Raw genomic sequence first — 22578 nt, 5'->3', positions numbered from 1 at the left:
GAGCTGCTATCGGCTCCAAGTCATGAATTCCAGCAACCTTCTTAGCCAAAGTCCTCTCAGTTGGCCATTGATAGTTGTTTGAGGCCATTTCTTCCAAAAGTGCAGTAGCACCTTCAGCTGTCTTCGACATCAAAGTTCCACCAGAAGCAGCATCAACTATAGTTCGAGTTTGCCCATTTAACCCATTGTAGAACATCTGAACTTGCAACCAATCTGGCAATCCATGTTGTGGGCAACGTCGAACTAAGTCTTTATACCTCTCCCATGCTTCATAGAGTGACTCAAAATCATTTTGCTTGAACTGGCCAATCTCACTCCTGAGTTGGGCTGTTTTTGCAGGAGGAAAGAATTTAGCAAGAAACCTCTCAGCCATGTCCTGCCAACTAACAATGCTTCCCGGTTGTAGAGATTGTAGCCAACCTCTAGCCTTGTCCCTCAAAGAGAAAGGAAACAATCTCAGTCTAATGGTGTCTTCAGTAACACCATTGATCTTCACAGTGTCACAAATCTCCAAAAACATAGCCAAATGAATATTGGGATCATCCAGTGGCGATCCGCTGAATTGAGCCTGCTGCACCATGCTAATCAAAGCTGATTTGAGCTCAAAGTTGTTGGCATTGATTGGTTGGCGCATTATGCTCGAGTAATTTCCATTCACAATTGGCCGCACATAGTCCTTCAAGGTGCGTGGTAGTACCTCACGATCTTCTTCAGCCATAGCTAGTATCTTATTTCTTCTTAGTGATCTAAGAGTTCTTTCAATCTTCGGATCAACAGGAATAATGTCACGAGATCTAGTACGACGCATCCAATGTCAAAAACACACCTGTAGAACAAATTAAAACAAAATTCTAAATTAAAACCAAGATTACTTTGTATCGATATTGACGAAAAGAATAAGAATAAACCAATCCCCGGCAATGGCGCCAAAAACTTGAACGGTGCAAAACTGGAAGTGCACAGTATCGTAGTTTTATAGTAAAGTAATAAGTAGAGTATCGTCCTCAGGGATTGGTACCTTACTCTTGCCAAATACCAAAATTATACTAATCTCAATTTTATCTAGAGGAATCGCTAAGGTTTTTGTAGTTGCAAATAAACTTAGATCAACTCAAAGAGAAATAAGCAAAGAAAATAAAACTGACTTTCAAAGATCAAATTCAATGGGGAAGAAAACTTCTAGGAAATCGATTTCACCATAATTCTTCACTATGCTTTTCTCATCCAGCTAATTTAACTTAAACCTCTTTTGTCTATTAGCAAATCTCTAATTCATCCAAAAGCCTCTTTCGATAGTCAATTGGAAGTGATTCTAGTTTATCAATTCACACAAGAGTATGCAAATTAAATAATCAAGAACGCAATAAGACCAATGATTTAATTACTACACAGGTTCATACAAGTCTTTCGATCTCTATACTTACCTATGCTGAAATATCCAAGATCTACCCTATGATTCCCTCTTTCGATAGCAAATCACAAGATTAATAATCATCTAATCAATGGCCAGTTAATTAGAAGCATTAAACTCAGAATAAATCAGATAAACAAAGAGAGAATTGCATTAAATTAGCATGGACAAACAAGCATAGTTCAGAAATAGGTTACATCGTTTTCCTAGAAGAAAGAAAATTTAGCTCATGCTAGAAATGGAATTCAACATAAACGAATTCCCCATAATTGTTCTGAGAAGATGGTAAGAAGAAAATAAACACTGAAAAATCCTCCTTGCAGCCTCAACTCGTCGTCAAAAGCTCAAGGGAACGATTCAACGCTTTTCTCCCGTCCGTGCCCGTGTATGAATCCAACGTACGTGCAATAAATTGGAATTCCGTCTCCAAAACAAATGATTTGAATCCCTCTAGCTATGTTTTTCTCTCCCAAAGAGTGTTCTCCAGTCAAAACTCGCGGCTCTAGAGTGAAAAATGGCTTTTATATGGTCCCACGGCAGTAAACCTAAAATCTGTCAAAATACGATGTTCGCTCGAGCGGGGTGTCGAGCGCGCGTCGAGCGTTCGACTCTTCCTAATTTCGCTCGAGCGTCCTATCGAGCGCACATCGAGCGTTCGACTCTGCCTGATTTCGCTCGAGCGGCCAATGTCTCTGCTCGAGCGATCTTCGTTTTTCAGCAACCCGCTCGAGCTCCCTGTCGAGCGGCAGTCGAGCGTTTGAATCTGCCTGAATTCGCTCGAGCGAACTTTTAAAATCTGCAATATGAAATTTTGCAAGCCATCAGGTATTTTACAACCCACGACCACAGTAAAATTTCACTGTTACGTTGCTTTTCTTTCGCCGTTTGCAATGCCGTGAGCTTTTGAAAAATACCATATAGCGCTGTAAGTATTTTCTAAACTCTACTTTTACATTTAAATATATTTTGCTCATACAATAAATATTTATCTGTTGGTTGGCTGATTCCAGACTGAGTCCGAGGAGTTCGGGAGTCGGATGGATTGAGGACGGAGTGCTTGGTTTTGGTTGTTTGTGATTGCTTGATTATTTGAGCCATGAGGCGTGTGTTACATATTGCATACATGTGCATTTTATTTTAATTGAGAAAATCCTGTTTTGTTGGCATAAATGGTTTTCGGGTGCGTGTGTCTCACGAGCCCAAGCCGGGATGGGTTATTATCTCGGTGGAGCTCCTCTGGTCACTCAGGAGTGGATAATACTGAGTGATGTCCCATAGGTTGTCGCAGGGCGATGACCGGATCGCACGATACGGTAACACTGTCGTGTCGACTCCGCAGGGACTAAAGAGTGGCCTGGCCAGGTACGCACTGGGCGCAAGTCTGAGCATCGCTTGTTTAGGTGTCACATGCGTGGTCGTTACCTACAGTGTGGCACAGAACTAGGGTGTGTGGATGATCCCTAGGGGAGATCATGGTGCATGCATAATTGGATCGTTTTCGGATGCGGGCCATTTTTTGGGAAAATGACGAAGTTTGGTTTTGAGGTTTTGATCCATTTTCTGGAAAAATGGTGGTTTAGGCCGTTATCTGGGATAATGGCGAGACTTGGTTTTAAGCGATATGTTTTTGGGCCAAATGGGTTTTTGGCGTGCATGAAAAAATATGGTTTTAGGGGACATGTGCATTGGTTTTTCTTTCATGCATATTGTTTGAGTTTTATATGTTTTTATCTAGTGGTGTTTGGATTTTACTTACCTGCGGCACCATTTTTGGTCCGTAGATTTTGGTGCAGGGTTCAAGGAAGAGGAGGAGGCTGAGCCTAAGGATGCGGCTCCGCCGGAGTTCTGAGTTAAAGTTTAAGCTTAGTTGTTTGGTTTAAAAATATATTTGTGCTTTGTAATATTTTATTATGGATGTTTTGAACAGCTTTGTATTAAATTAAAAAAAAAATTTGGTGCTTAGTTATTGACTTTGCTATCCGCTGCGTGTTTCTCGTGTACATTCGTTGCTTTCACACACACTAGACACTCGTCGTTAGGATGGTGACCCGGGTTGTCATCATCCGGACGTCTCGATTTTCCCGTGTCCGTGCGTGGGGATTTGGGGGCGTCACAAATAATATCACTTTATTATTTATTATGTAAAAATTGATTTCCACTACATTTTGTATGTAAATTTTTTCAGTAGAAATTATAAAAAAAGATTGCAACACCATGCTAGCAATTAGGTGTTTCCTCATTGTCCAATAGTATGCACCCACATAGGTAGTGCAATAGCATCTCTAGTTGCAGCCATTGCCTGTGCCGATGCAGTCAACATGTCAGGAACATGAGATTGTTCATTGCTGTCCTAATCCATACTCATTTTTGGATAATCATTGGGATTGCTAAATGCCATTAATGTTTGATCATTAGGCGTAATGGTCCGGATGAAGTTATGTATCGCACAACATGCGATAATAATATAACATTGCCGAGTTGGATGGTATTCAGGCTTGTTTTTTAAAAGTTGGAAACACCTCTTCAACGCACCAAAATTTCATTCAATGACATTCCAAATGGATGAATGCTGATAATTAAATAGATCTTTATATCCTTGGAAGGTACGATATCCATGACGTTCAGATCTGTAGGATCTGTAGTACCTTACCCTTGGATACGACAACATATATCCCTCCGTGCAAGGGAATGTAGAATTTACCAAATAATAATAACCTGAGAATTCAATAGAACAGTAATCTTTTTATAAATATTGTATATAAAATTACCGCAAATTTTTTAGGTACAAATTAAATAATGTGTAGAAATTATTGTCTTGAGGCCACGGAAAATTGTTCTTTGAACACCTTAACGAATCGATTAAAACCCGAGCATCATGGGTTGTACCCTTCCACCCAATGTATACGAATGTGAATTTCATATTGAAATCACAGACACACAAGACATTCTGGGCAAGCTTCTAATACTGATTTAAATATGCATTAGTTACAGAACTCGGCACAGCTGCGTCGATCATGACCCCATCCATTGCACCATGACATTTCTGCAAATTTTGTTTTAAATTTGCATAAATTCTAAAATCGTGTATTGAAAACATTACGGCATTTGTAGAGTGCATTTTAATCTAAGTAAGTACATAATGTAAGAAACATTTGCCTCGAATATGGATAATATCTGGGATTTCCTTCAATATAAGGGATCACCCCCGTCGTCTGACTTGGTTTAATCACATGGCGTGTAAGGTGACATAATGCACGCATTACTATACACACGTGTCAATTCATAGTTTCAACTGAATGTTGAAATAGATTAGTTGAATTTCGTTGAACCACAACATGTTTGATGGTGTAGCAAAACATTCCCAAGGCTTCCTCAACCGTGACCTCTCAAATCGAATCACGCAAGGCCACATCTCTACGTAACCGATCACATAAGGCCCGGAATGCATATACCTCCATTCAAAACATCTCGAAATAGTTATTAGGATGTCCATTTAAGATTGCGATGATGTACTCCCTTCCAAGCAAGCCAATGTTATGTTGTGGCCTAGGCATATGATGTTGGGCATGGGATTGCTGCTCCTCCATCATCATGTTCAAAAGGGCCACCTCTTCTCCATGCGTTCCATTCTGCCCATATATTTTCATCAAATGTATTTGACACATTACTACTAGAGCCCTCCTCGCTCACCTCGGTGTTTATCTCATCATTCCACTAGCTATCATTTTCCAAGCTGTGCTTTTAAAAATATGTGGTACGTAAATATTTAGAAATTTTAAGTATTTTTAATAATAGGAATAAAAGGAACTCATTTTTGAATTAACTTAGCAAGTACATTTAAAAAAAAAACCACACCAATGTTTGAACTTAAATTAGCCCACATGAAATAAGATTGTTAGAAATCAACATACAACTAATAAAGTTCTAGATAAAATAAAAGTAAAATAAAGTGCCAGATAATTCTATAAATCCAAAGCAAGCCCAATATGTATGGTCAGAGTAGCGACCAGACCCAGTGCAATCTCAGCTCTGGAGTCATGGTCTAGAAGACATTGATCATATTAGGATCCATAAAAGCTTTTGCAGCAAACTGCATACACAAACTGCATGCTCTGGAGTCATGGTCTGGAGGCCTAATATCATACACAAACTACATACACTGTGCAACACTATTATAGCTTGCATCAGACCGTGTATTTGAACCCTCGCCTCTACTGTGCTTTGAACTACATAGGTCAAACATCTTTGCATCCAACTCTGCTCATGCTTTAGAACTGGCGGCAATTATTTTCAAGGCATTGCCAGATCTGGTGAGATTGATGGCCCAGCTACGTCCCTACATCGTCGTTGAGGAAACATCCGCTGCGGTACCCCTACTTGCATTTAGGGAGTGCTCTCGATGTCATCTAGATCAATGGTTGATTCTAATCTAGTGCCAATGCCAGGCACAGGATGCCAGGCCATACCCTCGTATAATTTCCTTGATTCTTGTGTCATTTCATTCCTTGTGTTTTCTCCTGCTCTTATTTCTTGGACCTAATTACTCGTTGGAATAAAACAAGGTTGTATTGCCTTGATCAAGTTCAATTAGTTCTTAAAGAACTTGAGTGGGAAAAATCTTGAGGTAAAAGGCAAGAGTGTGTAAGATCATTATCAGGAAAAAGCCAATTAAGAGTAAAATACAAGTGGAGTGCCATTATTTGAGTATAAAAACATAAGGAAGCGTGTGAGGTCATTTTCCACTAACATTTTTATTTTTTTTTGTGCAGTGCATACGATATCTCATAAAAGTGACTCATCACCAAAGGGGATTGTAGATAACTCATTTGTGTGACATCCCATTTTTACGTGTATTTTCAATGAAGGAGCATTTTAATTTAATTAAAATATTAGTTCTTTTATTTTAAATTATTATATTTAATTGGATTTAGTTAGTTGTGATATTTGTTTTGTGGAGCTTTCTTTATATTAATTATCCTTTTGAATTTAAATTGCTGTGTTATTTAATTTAGTTTGTTTTTTTATTTAAGATTTAGTTCTTAGTTTTACTAGTTATTTATTATATTTTAGTTTGATGTGGTGTTTAAATTAATTTAGTCGTTTTATAGTTTTTAAAATTGTTTTCGTCGAATCAGTTTCTGGACTCCAGAGGTGAGGATTGGACCTCATTTCTTTTCTCCATCTTTTCTTTTTCCTTTCTCTTTTTCTTTTTCTCTTTTCCTTATCTTTTTCCTTTCCTTCTTTTCTTTTTTTCTTCTTTTTCTTTCTTCTTCCCCGTCCGCGCGTTGCATGTCCTCTCTCTCTCCTCTGTCGCCATTTGCTTCTTTAGCCCAGATCACCACCGTCCGGCCACTGTGGCCTACACCACCCACCCAATTCTCTTCCCCTCCAGCCGGTGAACCACCCCACCAAGTTTCACCGCCGAGAGCCCCTCCAAGCCGCACGATTTTTATGCATTTCGCCGCCATTGTTCCACCTCTGGCCACCATCTCTTCACCACTTCATCACCTACCTCTTGCCGTCCTAAACCACCCATTTCTGACCCCAATCCGTTGCCGGAGCAGCTCCCACGAGCTCAACTCCATTTTGCCATTTTTTCACTTCCACCGCCATTTCCACTGTCATCCACAGCCAAATCTCACTTCCATTAGCTTCATAAACATCTCTAGGCCATTCCCCATCAATTTCAAGTCTTGGGTTGTCCCAGTTTGAAAACCCACGGCCACTGTGTATTTTACACTGTTACGTTACTTTTTCTCCACCGTTTGCAACTCCTTGATCCTTCAAAAATTATTATATAGCGCTGTAAGTATTTTCTAAGCTTTCTTTTAGATTAAAATATATATTTGCTTTAACGATAATTTGTGACTGGTTGGTTATTCCAGACTGAGTCCAAGGAGTTAGGGGTCAGATAGATTTCAGGATGGAGCTATTTATATTTGGTTGATGTTGATATTTGTTGGAGATTTTGTGCCTTGATGTTTGCATTGTATAGTGCATACATATTCATGTTTAAAAAGGGAAAACTGTGTTTTCGTGTAGTTGCATGCATGTACATGTGTTTGTAAAAATGAAAACTGGGCTTGTAAGCGAGAAATGATTTATGGTATATGTGAACGTTTGGATTGACTGGTTTGAGTCAGAAGCACGTGTAGGGATGGTGGTAGAATCCCACCTATGGTTCTCACCTACGGTGCACGCGACATAGGGATGGTGGTAAGCAGGGACGGTGGTAGAATCTCGCCTGTAATTCCCGTCTACGGTGCACGCGTAGGGACGGTAGTGAGTAGGGATGGTGGTAGAGTCCCACCTACAGTGCTCTGATGGTTTGGTTTTTGGGCCATTATCGGGGATAATGGCGAGATTATGTTTAAAGGGAATGTTTTGGGCCAAAATGGGATTTTTTGGCGTGCGTGGACAAATGTGGACTTTTGGGATATATGTATATATGGCATCATTTTCATGCATATTGTTGTGGCATGAATGTATTTCCTATCTTGAGGTTTGCTTGGTTTATTACTTACTTGCGGTACCATTTTGAAACTGTAGATTTTGATGCAGAGTTTGAGGAGAAGGACACTGAGCCCGAAAAATATCTTTATGTCAAAAAATATCTCTACTAGCTTTTATGCCTTGTATTTTGGTTTTGAACCAGTATTTGAGATTTGTGATATTTTATTATGTATGTTTTAAACGGGTTTGTATTAAACAAAAATTATAGTAGTTAGTTATAAGACTTTTATCATCCGCTGCGTATTTTTATTGTACACTTGTTGTATGTACACACACTTGGCACTTGGCGATAGGGTGGTGACCCATGTTGTCATCATCCCGACGTCTCGATTTCCATGTGTCCGTACGTGGGATATGGGGGCGTCACAATTTGTATTGCAGGCCATGCAACAATAGTTTGAGCGGTTGAACATGGTGTTAGGGGAAGTAAGGGATATGATAGATCATCGAGATATAGTGAGTAGAATCTACAAGGTGGGAGATATAGGAGGAGACGTGAACATGAGTATGAGAATGAAGGGCATGGTGAGTCTCTTATTGCCAGGCGTGTTCTCAATACACAGATTAAAATAGATGATATGGAGCAGCAGAGAGAGAATATTTTTTTATACTAAATGTCACATCAATAACAAGGTATGTAGTATGATCATTGATAGAGGGAGTTGTGCTAATGTGGCTAGCACTATTTTAGTTGAGAAATTGAATTTACCTACCTTGAAATACCCTAGACCATACAAGTTGCAATGGTTAAATGATTGTGGGGAGGTTATGGATAAGCAAGTGCCAGCTTCTTTTTCAATTGGGAAGTATAAGGATGAGGTGTTGTGTGATGTAGTGCCTATGCATGCTGGCCATATTTTTGTTGGGGAGGCAGTGGTAGTGTGATAGGAGAGTGATCCATGATGGGTTAAGGAACAATCAAACTTGCTCCTTTAACTCCAAGACAGGTCTATGAGGACCAATTGAAATAGAAAAGTGAGGTTACTCAAAAAAGAAAGAGTGACAATGAGAGTGATAAAAAAAGAAAGAGTGAAAAAGAGATTAAGTAAAAAAGAAAGAGTGAAAATGAAAATGAGGGAAAAATGAGAGAGAAGAAATGAGGGTGACGCTGAAACCTTGACTTGGTCTCAAATGTGCTTCCAAGTGTAGAAGTGTCAAGTTGTATCAAGGATAAGTCCAGAATCGTATTCCACAGGGACAATGGGTTATCAAAGCGTATAAGAGATTTGTGAGTAACAAATGAATCAAGTATGAGTGATGAAAATAAAATTCAAATGCAATGCAAAAAGATAATCGAAGTTGAAATTAGAGTTTCTTAAAAAAACAAATTAACGAACACTTGGGTTGGGTATGAGACTCTTTATTTCGGATTCTAGATAATTTTCTCGATTAACAATCCAGTCAAGGCATTGATAAACGGAAGATAAAAGGTTAAGCTCAAGTTTTGCAATATTTTCCTAAGGGATTCTCTACTTTACTAGTCAAACACACATTAACAAACAACTGAAAGAGGCCTTGATAGTTTTCAAGCTTTTGTTGTGCCTTACGTCAACAACAAAACAAGAGTAAGAGCCGCAATCTATTTTCAATTTAAATCCGACTAGTAACATAGTGAAATCAATAATTATCAACAAAATATTGCATCGATCTAGAATCCAAAACAAATCACGTCCCATTCCACAACCCAAGCTTAAGAAATTAGCTACGCATAATATTTCTAGCAATAAAAAGTAATCTAAGTAAACTCATATTAAAAATTAAAGAAAATACTAACATAGAATAAATCTTAAAATGCAAAATAGATGATCTATAAAATACCCAACAGTTCAAACGGTCAAAGCTCAAAGAAATAAAACAAATCAAAACTAAATAAATGAATAAAACTTAAGAAAATTAAATGAAGCTTAACGCTGCCCAAAGGAAATGAAAAGAACAACAAGCCAAATTCACTAACAAACCAAATAAAAGTTTTATCTAATCCAAAGAAAATGAAAAGTAGAGGTTGAAACAGCCGCCACAAGAAACGAAATAAAATAAAAACAAATAAAAACAAGAGAGAGTTCCACCGTCTGAAATGAAAGAAGATTGAAGAAAAATGAATATCTACCAACCAAGAACTTAAACGAACAGAAGACGCCGACTCAAATCTGTTCGTAAAACTTAAACCGTAAAACGTAAGAAAGTAAACTTAAGAACTCTTCTAGAAAAAAAAAACTAAAACTAAAAACAAGTTATGGAAATAAAAACAATCAACCAAAGTCTAGAAAGAAAACCACCGAAAGAAAATAAATTAATCTAGCCGACTTCACTCCAAACGAAAAGAGTAAAGAAGTAAAACTAAGCTACTCCACTGCTACTGCCTCTGTCTAAAAATGAAAAAGAAAGAAAGAAAAATAAATTACTTTGCTGCCTCTAGCTAAACGGAAAAGAAAAGAGATCATCATCTACTATACTGTGCTGTTGAATGTAAACCAAAAGGAAGCTATGAAAATCTGCTGCTAACGTCCAAAACAACAAGCAAGAATGAAAAAAATAAACTAGATACTAGCTGCCTCTCTTAACGAGAAGAAAAGAAATAAATTTCAAGACCACCTACTGCTATGAACGAAAGACTCAAACGAAAAGCGAGAAAAACTTCCAAGCTCAGCTACTGAACTGTCCCTCCTCCCCTCGGTGCTGCTGCTTCTAGCTAAATAAATAGCTGATCCCCTGCTGCTGCTGCTTCCCATTCTTCTCCTGCAATGTGCATGTGCATGGTTCTATTTTTGGTCCAGCACATGATTCCGTTGCTTTCTTGCGTGCTGTCTATGTGGGTTTGTTGCTGCACGTTCATCTGTGAGTTCCAGCATCCTGCTATCTTCAACGTGCTTCCATCTCTCAGCTTCACATGCCAAAAGCTTCCAACACATAACTGATCTGCTGCACGTCCAGCTGCTGCACGTCCGAGTGTTTCCCAGGTGTAGAACCAAAAAGCACTCCAGCATGTGTGAGTTGCTCTGGTCCGAATGATGCTGCATGTGTGCTGTCCATGTGGGTTTCTACTGCTGTACAGCGTGTGTGAGCTGGTGTGAGTGGCTGCTCTTTTTTCTACAACGTGCTGTGTTCCTGCATGTGTGAATTCGAATGCTCTGCTGGTCTGCATGTGTATTGCATGCTGGTTTGCATGTGTGAGCTGGTCCTATGTTTTCTGCATGTGTGCATTTTGAATGATTGCTGTCCGAAGGTTGCTGTCTTTGCACTTTTCTGCATGTGTGAGTCTACTGTAACGTGCTGCCCGAGTGGGTTTGTTGCTGCATGTGTAAGTTCTCTTCTCCTGCTGTAGCAGCTTGTGTGAGCTGGTGTGAGTGGTTGCTGTTCGAATGATCTTCTTTCTGCATGTGTGAGTTGGTGTGATCCGAATGATGTTGCATTTGATCTCTATTAGATGAGATTCCATAAAACCATAATCAATTTCTCTATTTTCTCATAGGTCCCATTCTTTCTTTCCTTCCATAAATGCCCTACGATATATAAATGAAATGATATTATAGTTTAAGTATTTCAAGGGCAAATATGAGACTTTGATGTGCAAAAATATTGGCATCAATTAATTTGACATTCAATATTAGAATTTGATGCATAATTAAGTGTTCAATCCTTATTTGATAAAATAAATCACTCATTTAAACAACTTAATTATGCAATTCTAACCCTTTATCACACCCCCCAACTAGCTTTTTGCTAGACTCTAGCAAATAAAGTGAATGAATTCATGCAAAGGTGAGATTTCCGACTACAATTTCAAAAGAAGTTCGAGAATCACATACCATGAAATAGACTTGTTGAGTTTAAGAACACTGGAGATAGATTAATCTGAATTTTGTATCAACTAAGAGATTTATACACAATTTAGTTAATCAACCAAGGGAATTACATGTAACAAAGCTTGCTTTCTTTCAAGTGCATGGAAATGGGGTTAGAATTCCAAGATCGACTACCAAGAGACATTAACAGTTTCAATCACGACAACCAATCTGAGAAAACCACATGGTCTTACTCTAATTCAAAACCATTGTAGTGGCGGCTTTCACGCTATTACACTTTCAAAGGCGCCTACTTTTTTTTTTTTTGTAAGGACCCCGGTAATAGGCAGCCTTTTCCACTACACAAATGTAATTTTTTTTTTTTTATGTTTTTAGATTTCCTAGTGGGGTAATCGGACCTATGAATGTGCGCCTACCCACACTTTCACAAGTCAGCCCTTACCACTAGTCTACCTAAAGGATTCTTCTCTTTTTTTTTTCTTTTTCTTTTTCTTTTTTTGATCCCTGGCTTGTCCCTATTCTCATTTAATTCATTTCAGATTTCTTCCTAAGCCATTAGGATATGGTTCATTAAAGTCTCAAACAATTGAAATGTAAATCAACCAACAATGACTCAATGTAGTCTTTCTAGGCCTTCCGGGTATGTGTTGTGTGTGTTTTAGCAAAACTTTTAATATCTTTCCCTTGGTTTAACAACTAAATAAAATGGATAAATCCCTCTTTTGACATATACTCTTATTTGCACTACATTCCACATGTTCCATGACCTCAACAAATCTCCTTTTTTTTTTTTTTTTAAGTGGACCAAAATATGTCGAAGGCATGCAAACAGAGAAATAAATTCTCTTCCACCCCCCAACTAGATTGTAGCATTGTCCTCAATGATGCAAGAGAAACAAAAGAATTTATACAAAGAGAGCAGTTAAGGGGCAAAACAACTAAAAGAAGAACCGAAAATTCAAAGAAAAACTGAAGGAAAGAGGAGAAGGAAGTACCTGGATAGCTTTGAAAGGAATGCAGCCAAAATAAAAATAAAAACTGAAGAACAAAAGAAAACAATGAAAAGAAATGGATAGATCAAGAACCATCAATTAGGATCAAGCAAATGTAGAGTAGATTCCTCAGGTGCAAAGTTGGAAATAAAAGGCTTGAGCCTTTGACCATTAACCTTAAAAATGTTACCATTGAGAGGATTCATTATCTCTATAGCACCATGAGGAAAAACAGTTTGTACCACATAAGGCCCACTCCATCGAGACCTTAACTTACCAGGGAACAAGTGTAACCGAGAGTTGTACAATAACACTTTTTGATTAGACTCAAAAGTCTTACGTTGGATGTGTTTTTCATGGAAGTTCTTCATTCTTTCTTTGGATAACTTAGAGTTGTTGTAGGCATCCATCCTCAACTCATCCAACTCAGACAACTGTAATTTTCTCACACAACCAGCTTTATCAATGTTAAAATTGCATTTGCTTAATGGCCCAATACGCTCTATGTTCCAACTCTACAGGCAAATGGCAAGCCTTACCATACACTAGTCTATATGGAGACATGCCCAAAATGGTTTTAAAGGCTGTTCTATAAGCCCACAAGGTATCAGACAATCTCAAAGACCAATCCTTCCTGTTTGGGTTAACTATTTTTTCACGAATGTTTTTAATCTCCCTATTTGCTAGTTCAGCTTGTCCATTGGTTTGAGGATGATAGGGAGTAGAGATTTTGTGATGGATACCATACTTCTTCATTAAGGCCGAGAAATGCTTGTTACAAAAGTGGGTGCCATTATCACTGATTATGGCTTTAGGCATGCCAAACCTTGCAAAAATGTTTTCTTTCAAAAATTTTCAGACAACTTGATGATCATTAGATTTGCAAGGGACTGCCTCAACCCACTTAGAAACATAGTCAACAGCAAGCAAAATATATAAATAGCCATAAGAAGAAGGAAATGGTCCCATAAAATCTATCCCCCAACAATCAAAAATTTCAATCACTAGTATGGGTTGCATAGGCATCATATTTCTCCTAGTGATTCCTCCTAATTTCTGACAAGGTTCACAAGTTTTACAAAAACTAAAGGCATCCTTGAACATGGTTGGCCAATAAAATCCGCTTTGAAGAATTTTGGCCACTGTTTTGTGGGCTGAAAAATGCCCACCAAAAGCTTCCGTATGGCAAAAATTGAAGACACCAGAAATTTCATCATTGGGTACACACTTCCTAATGATTTGATCTAAACAATACTTGAAAAGGTAAGGATCATCATAAAAGAACGATCTCACCTCATGCATGAATTTCCGTATATCTTGAGCGCTCCAATGAGGTGGTGTTTGTCCTGTCACCAAGAAATTTGCTATATCAGCAAACCAAGGCAAATTTTCAACTAAAATAAGATGTTCATCAGGAAAAGAATCAAAAATAGGTATCGGTTGTTTAGTTTTAGCAACTGTGAGCCTAGACAAATGGTCAGCTACCACATTCTCTACTCCTTTCTTGTCCTTGATGATAATATTGAACTCCTGGAGTAAAAGTATCCATCTAATCAACCTTTGTTTTGCATCTTTTTTTGTCAATAAATACTTGAGAGCTGCATGGTCAGTAAAGATGACTATAGGAGAACCAAGAATATATGCACGAAACTTCTCTAAAGCAAATACCACAGCAAGTAATTCTTTTTCAGTAGTAGAATAGTTTTTTTGAGCAAAATTCAAAGTTTTACTTGCATAGTAAATGACATAAGGAAGCTTGTTCCTACGCTGTCCAAGAACAGCTCCTATAGCAAAATCACTTGCATCACACATGATTTCAAAAGAAAGTGACCAATCAGGAGGTTGAAGAATCGGAGCAGTGGTTAGCAAAGTTTTAAGCCAACAAAAAGCTTCTTGACACTCGGGTGTCCAATCAAATTTTACATCATTCATCAATAGCTTACATAGAGGCTTAGAAGTAGAGCTAAAGTCTTTGATAAATCTCCTATAAAAACCCGCATGCCCAAGAAAAGATCTAATGTCTTTTATTGACTTAGGTGTAGGAAGTTTAGAAATCAACTCAATTTTTGCTCTATCTACTTCAAGTCCTCTAGATGAAACAATATGTCCTAGAACAATGCCATGTTGTACCATGAAATGGCACTTCTCCCAATTAAGTAGCAATTGCTTCTCTTCACACCTGGCCAAAACAGCTTGTAAATTGGTTAAACAACTCTCAAATGAATCACCAAATACACAAAAATCATCCATAAACACTTCTAGAGTGTTCTCAATCATGTCATTAAAGATGCTAAGCATGCATCTTTGAAAAGTTGCTGGTGCATTGCATAAACCAAAAGGCATTCTCCTAAAAGCAAAAGTACCAAAAGGACAAGTAAAGGTGGTCTTTTCTTGATCCTCTGGTGCTATTTCTAATTGATAGTAACCAGAGAATCCATCTAAGAAACAATAAAAGGCATGTCCAGCAACTTTTTCTAACACTTGATCAAGAAAAGGCAAAGGAAAATGATCTTTCCTAGTAGCGGCATTCAACTTCCTATAATCTATACACATGCGCCAACCAGTAGGAATCCTCGTAGGAATCGATTCATTTTGTTCATTTTTAACAATGGTAAGCCCGGATTTTTTTGGAACTACATGAATAGGACTTACCCACTTGCTATCCGAAATGGGGTAAATGATACCCACATCAAGCAATTTCAACACCTCACCTTTAACCACTTCCTTCATTGTGGGATTTAACCTTCTTTGCATTTCCTTAGAAGGCTTTGCTTCATCTTCTAAATAAATCCTATGGGTACACTCCAAGGGACTTATACCTTTTATATCAGCCATTGTCCAACCAATAGATTTTTTATGCTTCTTAAGCACATCTAGCAATTTATCTTCTTGTTCACTAGTTAAGTGAGAAGAAATTACCACAGGGAAGGTGCTTTGTGGTCCTAAGAAAGCATACTTCAACTCCAATGGAAAAGGTTTGAAGTCCAAAGTTGGGGATTGCTCCTCCGAAGGCTTGAGGGTTGATGTCAATGGTGGAAGTTGCTCAAATTTTGGCCTCTATGGTGGTGTAACTTGCTGACCTATTGAGGAAACAAGAGATGAGTTAGTAACATTATCAAATATTTTCAAATCTTCTTCAAATTCCTCTAAAGAGTCAATAAGTTGAAAGTAATGTGCAGAATTTTCATCAATGAAATTTTCCAGCAAATTCACTTCATGAACTTCTTCAACTTCTTGCGGTTTGCCTGCAAAGATTAAAAATATTTAGCTCCAATGTCATATTTCCAAAACTCAACTTTAAAACTCCACGTCTACAATTTATGAGTGCATTAGAAGTAGCCAAGAAGGGTCTTCCTAAGATAACAGGTGCTTGGAAAGTAAAATGATTAGTCAATTGCATGTCGAGTACGACAAAGTCTACTGGATAGTAGAATTTGTCTACTTGAACCAAAACATCTTCCACAACACCCCTTGGAATCTTAATAGACCTATCAGCCAACTGCAATGTGATAGAAGTAGATTTCAACTCACCCAATCCAAGCTGAACATAAACATTATAAGGCAATAAGTTCACACTTGAACCTAAGTCTAATAATGCTTGGCCTATTTTTGAGCTCCCTATCATGCAAGCTATGGTAGGGGATCCTGGATCCTTGTATTTGGGAGGAGTGTTGGTTTGGATAATAGCACTAACCTGCTCAGTAAGAAAAGGCTTCTTTTGCACATTCAATTTTCTTTTTACGGTACATAAATCCTTTAAAAATTTAGCATAGTTAGGAATCTATTGAATAGCATCTAACAATGGTATATTAATCCTAACTTGCTTAAAAATTTCAAGAATTTCCGCGTGATGCTTATCTTTGTGCAAAGGGGCTAACCTTTGAGGAAAAGGTGCAAGTGTAGTGCTTGGGACACTTTCAGATTTCAAAGGATCATGTTCCTCATTTTCAGAAGGAGGTTTAGAAGTGTTACCATTCTTTTCTACCTCTTGAGATGGAATGCCAATCACCTTACCACTTCTCAAGGTTGTAATAGCCTTGACTTGCTTGACATTTGAATCTCCTGCCATACTTTGAAATTGCTGGTTTTGGCCTTGGGGATTAGGCTGAGATTGTGCAGGAAACTTCCCTTTCTCTTGAGCACTCATGGTTGTAGTCAACCTTGTGACTGACCCAAGAATCTCAGCAATGCCTTGTGAATTTTGACTGTTGATAGCAGCTTGGCTTTGCATGAATTGCTGAAGATTGGTGGACAGCTATTGGAAGTTGGTGGATAATTGCTGGAAATTGTCTTCAAGGTTCTTTTTCTGGGCTGGGACCATGTGGTTGGCATATTGAGATGGTCCTGGACCTCCTGGGGTAGTGTAGGGTACAATTTGTGAAGGACCAGCTATGTTGGGTGCAGGTAAAGCAGCTTGATCACCTCTCCAACTGAAATTAGGATGATTTCTCCATCCCGAATTGTAGGTGTTGGAATAAGGACCTGAAAAAGATTTAGCAACCATATTAACAACATTAGTTTGGTCCAAAAGAACTTCTTTAAAAGCTGGAATGGTTGGGCAATCATTAGTTGAATGCCCTTGGCCTTCACAAATATTACAGCTCAAGGTAATCTGAGGTACAACTTGTACTTCATCCACTTTCTTCAGTTCTATGGTTTCTAATTTCTTAGAAATCATAGCCAACCTAGCATTCAAATCATCTACTTCTCTCAAATTATATTTCCCACCCCCTGAAATTGTCCTTGAACTTTCCAACCTATCATGAACATCAGATGTATCCCATGATTGTGCATTTTCAGCTAGATAATCAAAATATTCAAAAGTTTCCTCAGGTTCTTGGTTAAAAAATGCTCCATTACACATGGTCTCCACAAATTGTCTCATTTTTTGTTGCAACCCCTCATAAAAAAAACTAATGACCCTCCAATTCTCATATCCATGATGAGGACATGCATTTAAAAGGTCTTTGAATCGTTCCCAACAATGATAAAATGTTTCCACATCCTTTTGGCCAAAATTCATTATCTGTCTTTTCAAGGCATTGGTTCTATGCATGGGAAAAAATTTCTTTAAAATTCAGTTTGCATTTCTTGCCATGTCCCAATGGATCTTGGTCTTAAGGAATTCAACCATGTCTTAGCCTTGTCTTTTAAGGAAAATGGAAACAGTTTTAATCTTATGACCTCATCAGTGCATGTTCTATCCACGAATGTGGAACATACTTCTTCAAACTCTTTGATATGCAAATAGGGGTTTTCAGATTCCATACCATGAAAGTGTGGTAACAATGGAATCATCCCGGGTTGGAAATTAAAAGCATTTGCATTAATAGGTAAAATGACACAATAAGGTGTGCTAGTCCTAACAGGCTGAAGATATTCTCTAAGAGTCCTGTTTGGATTCTCCACTTCCCTATCATGATGCTCATTTTCAGCCATGATGCTGTCAGTGTCTGATGATGATTCTACAGAAGATGATGCAGAGCTAAAAGATGTCAATGATTCTGTCCTAAACAGTCGAGATGTAAGTCTCTAGTCCAACTAGTCATACAAACAAGAGCAGATAATCAAAGACCATGAAAAATAAACAGAGAGAAGGGAGAAAGATTAGATGTCACCCAGGCTGTGAAAAGGTTCACAGCTCCACAACGTCCTCTCAGCAGTTGAGGAATGCTCTAATAAGCACCAGTTGTCCCTGGCAACGGCGCCAAAAACTTGACTCGGTCCCGAATGTGCTTCCAAGTGTAGAAGTGTCAAGTTGTATCAAGGATAAGTCCAGAATCGTATTCCACAGGGACAATGGGTTATCAAAGCGTATAAGAGATTTGTGAGTAACAAATGAATCAAGTATGAGTGATGAAAATAAAATTCAAATGCAATGCAAAAAGATAATCGAAGTTGAAATTAGAGTTTCTTAAAAAAAACAAATTAACGAACACTTGGGTTGGGTATGAGACTCTTTATTTCGGATTCTAGATAATTTTCTCGATTAACAATCCAGTCAAGGCATTGATAAACGGAAGATAAAAGGTTAAGCTCAAGTTTTGTAATATTTTCCTAAGGGATTCTCTACTTTACTAGTCAAATACACATTAACAAACAACTGAGAGAGGCCTTGATAGTTTTCAAGCTTTTGTTGTGCCTTACGTCAACAACAAAACAAGAGTAAGAGCCGCAATCTATTTTCAATTTAAATCCGACTAGTAACATAGTGAAATCAATAATTATCAACAAAATATTGCATCGATCTAGAATTCAAAACAAATCACGTCCCATTCCACAACCCAAGCTTAAGAAATTAGCTACGCATAATATTTTTAGCAATAAAAAGTAATCTAAGTAAACTCATATTAAAAATTAAAGAAAATACTAACATAGAAAAAATCTTAAAATGCAAAATAGATGATCTATAAAATACCCAACAGTTCAAACGGTCAAAGCTCAAAGAAATAAAACAAATCAAAACTAAATAAATGAATAAAACTTAAGAAAATTAAATGAAGCTTAACGCTGCCCAAAGGAAATGAAAAGAACAACAAGCCAAATTCACTAACAAACCAAATAAAAGTTTTATCTAATCCAAAGAAAATGAAAAGTAGAGGTTGAAACAGCCGCCACAAGAAACGAAATAAAATAAAAACAAATAAAAACAAGAGAGAGTTCCACCGTCTGAAATGAAAGAAGATTGAAGAAAAATGAATATCTACCAACCAAGAACTTAAACGAACAGAAGACGCCGACTCAAATCTGTCCGTAAAACGTAAACCGTAAAACGTAAGAAAGTAAACTTAAGAACTCTTCTACCGCCGAATGAGAAAAAAAACTAAAACTAAAAAAATAAGTTATGGAAAAAAAAACAATCAACCAAAGTCTAGAAAGAAAACCACCGAAAGAAAATAAATTAATCTAGCCGACTTCACTCCAAACGAAAAGAGTAAAGAAGTAAAACTAAGCTACTCCACTGCTACTACCTCTGTCTAAAAATGAAAAAGAAAGAAAGAAAAATAAATTACTCTGTTGCCTCTAGCTAAACGGAAAAGAAAAGAGATCATCATCTACTATACTCTGCTGCCGAATGTAAACCAAAAGGAAGCTATGAAAATCTGCTGCTAACGTCCAAAACAACAAGCAAGAATGAAAAAAATAAACTAGATACCAGCCGCCTCTCTTAACGAGAAGAAAAGAAATAAATTTCAAGACCACCTACTGCTATGAACGAAAGACTCAAATGAAAAGCAAGAAAAACTTCCAAGCTCAGCTACTGAACTGTCCCTCCTCCCCTCAGTGCTGCTGCTTCCAGCTAAATAAATAGCTGATCCCTTGCTGCTGCTGCTTCCCATTCTTCTCCTGCAACGTGCATGTGCATGGTTCTATTTTTGGTCCAGCACATGATTCCGTTGCTTTCTTGCGTGCTATCTATGTGGGTTTGTTGCTGCACGTTCATCTGTGAGTTCCAACATCCTGCTGTCTTCAACGTGCTTCCATCTCTCAGCTTCACATGCCAAAAGCTTCCAGCAGCACATAACTGATCTGCTGCATGTCCAGCTGCTGCACGTCTGAGTGTTTCCCAGGTGTAGAACCAAAAAGCACTCCAGCATGTGTGAGTTGCTCTGGTCCGAATGATGCTGCATGTGTGCTGTCCATGTGGGTTTCTGCTGCTGTACAGCGTGTGTGAGCTGGTGTGAGTAGCTGCTCTTTTTTCTGCAACGTGCTGTGTTCCTGCATGTGTGAATCCGAATGCTCTGCTGGTCTGCATGTGTATTGCATGCTGGTCTGCATGTGTGAGCTGGTCCCATGTTTTCTGCATGTGTGCATTTCGAATAAGTGTTGTCCGAAGGCTGCTGTCTTTGCACTTTTCTGCATGTGTGAGTCTACTGTAACGTGCTGCCCAAGTGGGTTTGTTGCTGCATGTGTAAGTTCTCTTCTCCTGCTGTAGCAGCTTGTGTGAGCTGGTGTGAGTGGCTGTTGTCCATGTGGTGCTCGAGTGAGTGGTTGCTGTCCGAATGATCTTCTTTCTGCATGTGTGAGTTGGTGTGATCCGAATGATGTTGCATTTGATCTCTATTAGATGAGATTCCATAAAACCATAATCAATTTCTCTATTTTCTCATAGGTCCCATTCTTTCTTTCCTTCCATAAATGCCCTATAATATATAAATGAAATGATATTATAGTTTAAGTATTTCAAGGGCAAATATGAGACTTTGATGTGCAAAAATATTGGTATCAATTAATTTGACATTCAATATTAGAATTTGATGCATAATTAAGTGTTCAATCCTTATTTGATTAAATAAATCACTCATTTAAACAACTTAATTATGCAATTCTAACCGTTTATCAAACCTCAAGAAAAAAAGAGAGGGAAAAAGGAAAATAGTGAGGTGGCTGAGAGTCAAGAAAAAAGAGTGGAGGCTCGAGAGGAAAAAGAAAGAGAGATTGCAGAGAGAAAAAGAAAAACAAAAGTGAGTTTTTATACAAAAGTAAATTTTAATACTAATCAACTTAACGAATCTTTGCCTAGTGTTGTTATTTCTTTGTTGCAGGGATATGAGGTCATGTTGCCTAGCAATATTCTAAGTGGCTTGTTGACTCACTCAAAAATGAGTAGCACTAAAGCTATCCTAAGTGCAGGAGGATGTCGTGTAATAATTAGGAATAAATTCCTAGATCGTCTCCTCAGGGAAAGTTACTTAGAAATCAAACTCGTTGAAAAAGGTGAAAAACATCACAAAGAGAAAATAAAATGATGGTATGTGCAATGAATGGAAAAGGGTACTAGTCATGGACTAGATTCATGTTTTAGATTTTGATTGTTGGATTGGAATATAAAGGACTAATAAATTAAACTCAGAAATTAGTAAAACCAAATTAAGAATTAAACTAAATTAGAAAGTAATTAACAAAACATGAACTGAAAATTGAAAATGCCCAAAACCAAGATTCTAGAATTCATCTTTGTAATTAAATCACAAATTCTCAAAATAACACATAACAATTGTAATCACTATTAAATGAAAACTTAAGGAAGTGAGAAAAATAAATAACACGAAATAAGTAAACAGAAAATAAATTACCCTAACTTCTAATCTAAACAAATCTCAAAAGTATTCCATAAATTTTAAACTGAAGTTAAATAAAATAGGGAACGAAAAGTCTAAACGAAAACTTCCTTTCACTATTCAATTGAAATTCAGAACAAAAAGGAAACAACTTCTCACGTATCACTCTTGAAAAATAATCTCTAAACCTTTAATGAAAACTCTAGAACAATTCCTCTACTCCCCACGTATGATGTTTCAGAAAAATCAAAAACAAAAACAAAAGCTTAAAACCAAACCTTTCTTGCAATAAATTAAGGTAACACAATTAATTAAAACTTCTAAAACAATTTCTTTTATTGCATGAAACAAAATAGCACACTTGATTAAAACTTCTAAAATAATTTCTTTTTGTTGCATGAAACAAACTAGCAATGAAACAAACTAGCACACTTAATTGAAATTAAGGTATTACACTTAATGAAATAAAATTCTAGAACAATTCTTAATACACTTAAAAACTATAAAACAACAAAACATTGAAGCTAAAAGGAGAAACAAAATTGCCGAAAACAAAAAGGAGCTAATTCTTTCAAGTACATAACAAAGAAATAACAAAAGCAGAAAATTGTAGTTGTGTGTTGTAAGTTGTAGATGTCTAAGTTTGAGTTGTGTCCTTGTTGAGTTCGGACTGCATCCTTTTATAGCCGAACATCTTGGCTAGTTGCATCTCACATTCAATTGGTTTCACACTTCAATCTTGCATTCACACTTAATTGCATTCAATCTTTTATTTAATTTAAACCAAGCAACCAAGT

At 37.4% G+C, this 22578-nt stretch overlaps 2 non-coding genes across 2 annotated transcripts; both read left to right on the top strand.

The window, feature by feature from the left end:
• The first annotated feature begins 218 nt into the window (after nt 1-218).
• LOC122308545 lies at nt 219-325 on the top strand. Its single transcript, XR_006242067.1, has one exon. It is a non-coding gene; the product is annotated as a small nucleolar RNA R71 (small nucleolar RNA).
• A 17328-nt stretch (nt 326-17653) lies between these two features.
• Nucleotides 17654-17761, top strand: LOC122308626. The gene has a single exon (XR_006242145.1). It is a non-coding gene; the product is annotated as a small nucleolar RNA R71 (small nucleolar RNA).
• The last annotated feature ends 4817 nt before the right edge of the window (nt 17762-22578 follow it).

Source organism: Carya illinoinensis, chromosome 4 (assembly GCF_018687715.1).
Source record: "Carya illinoinensis cultivar Pawnee chromosome 4, C.illinoinensisPawnee_v1, whole genome shotgun sequence".
Lineage (NCBI taxonomy): Eukaryota > Viridiplantae > Streptophyta > Magnoliopsida > Fagales > Juglandaceae > Carya > Carya illinoinensis.
This window is presented reverse-complemented; position numbering and strand designations above follow the sequence as displayed.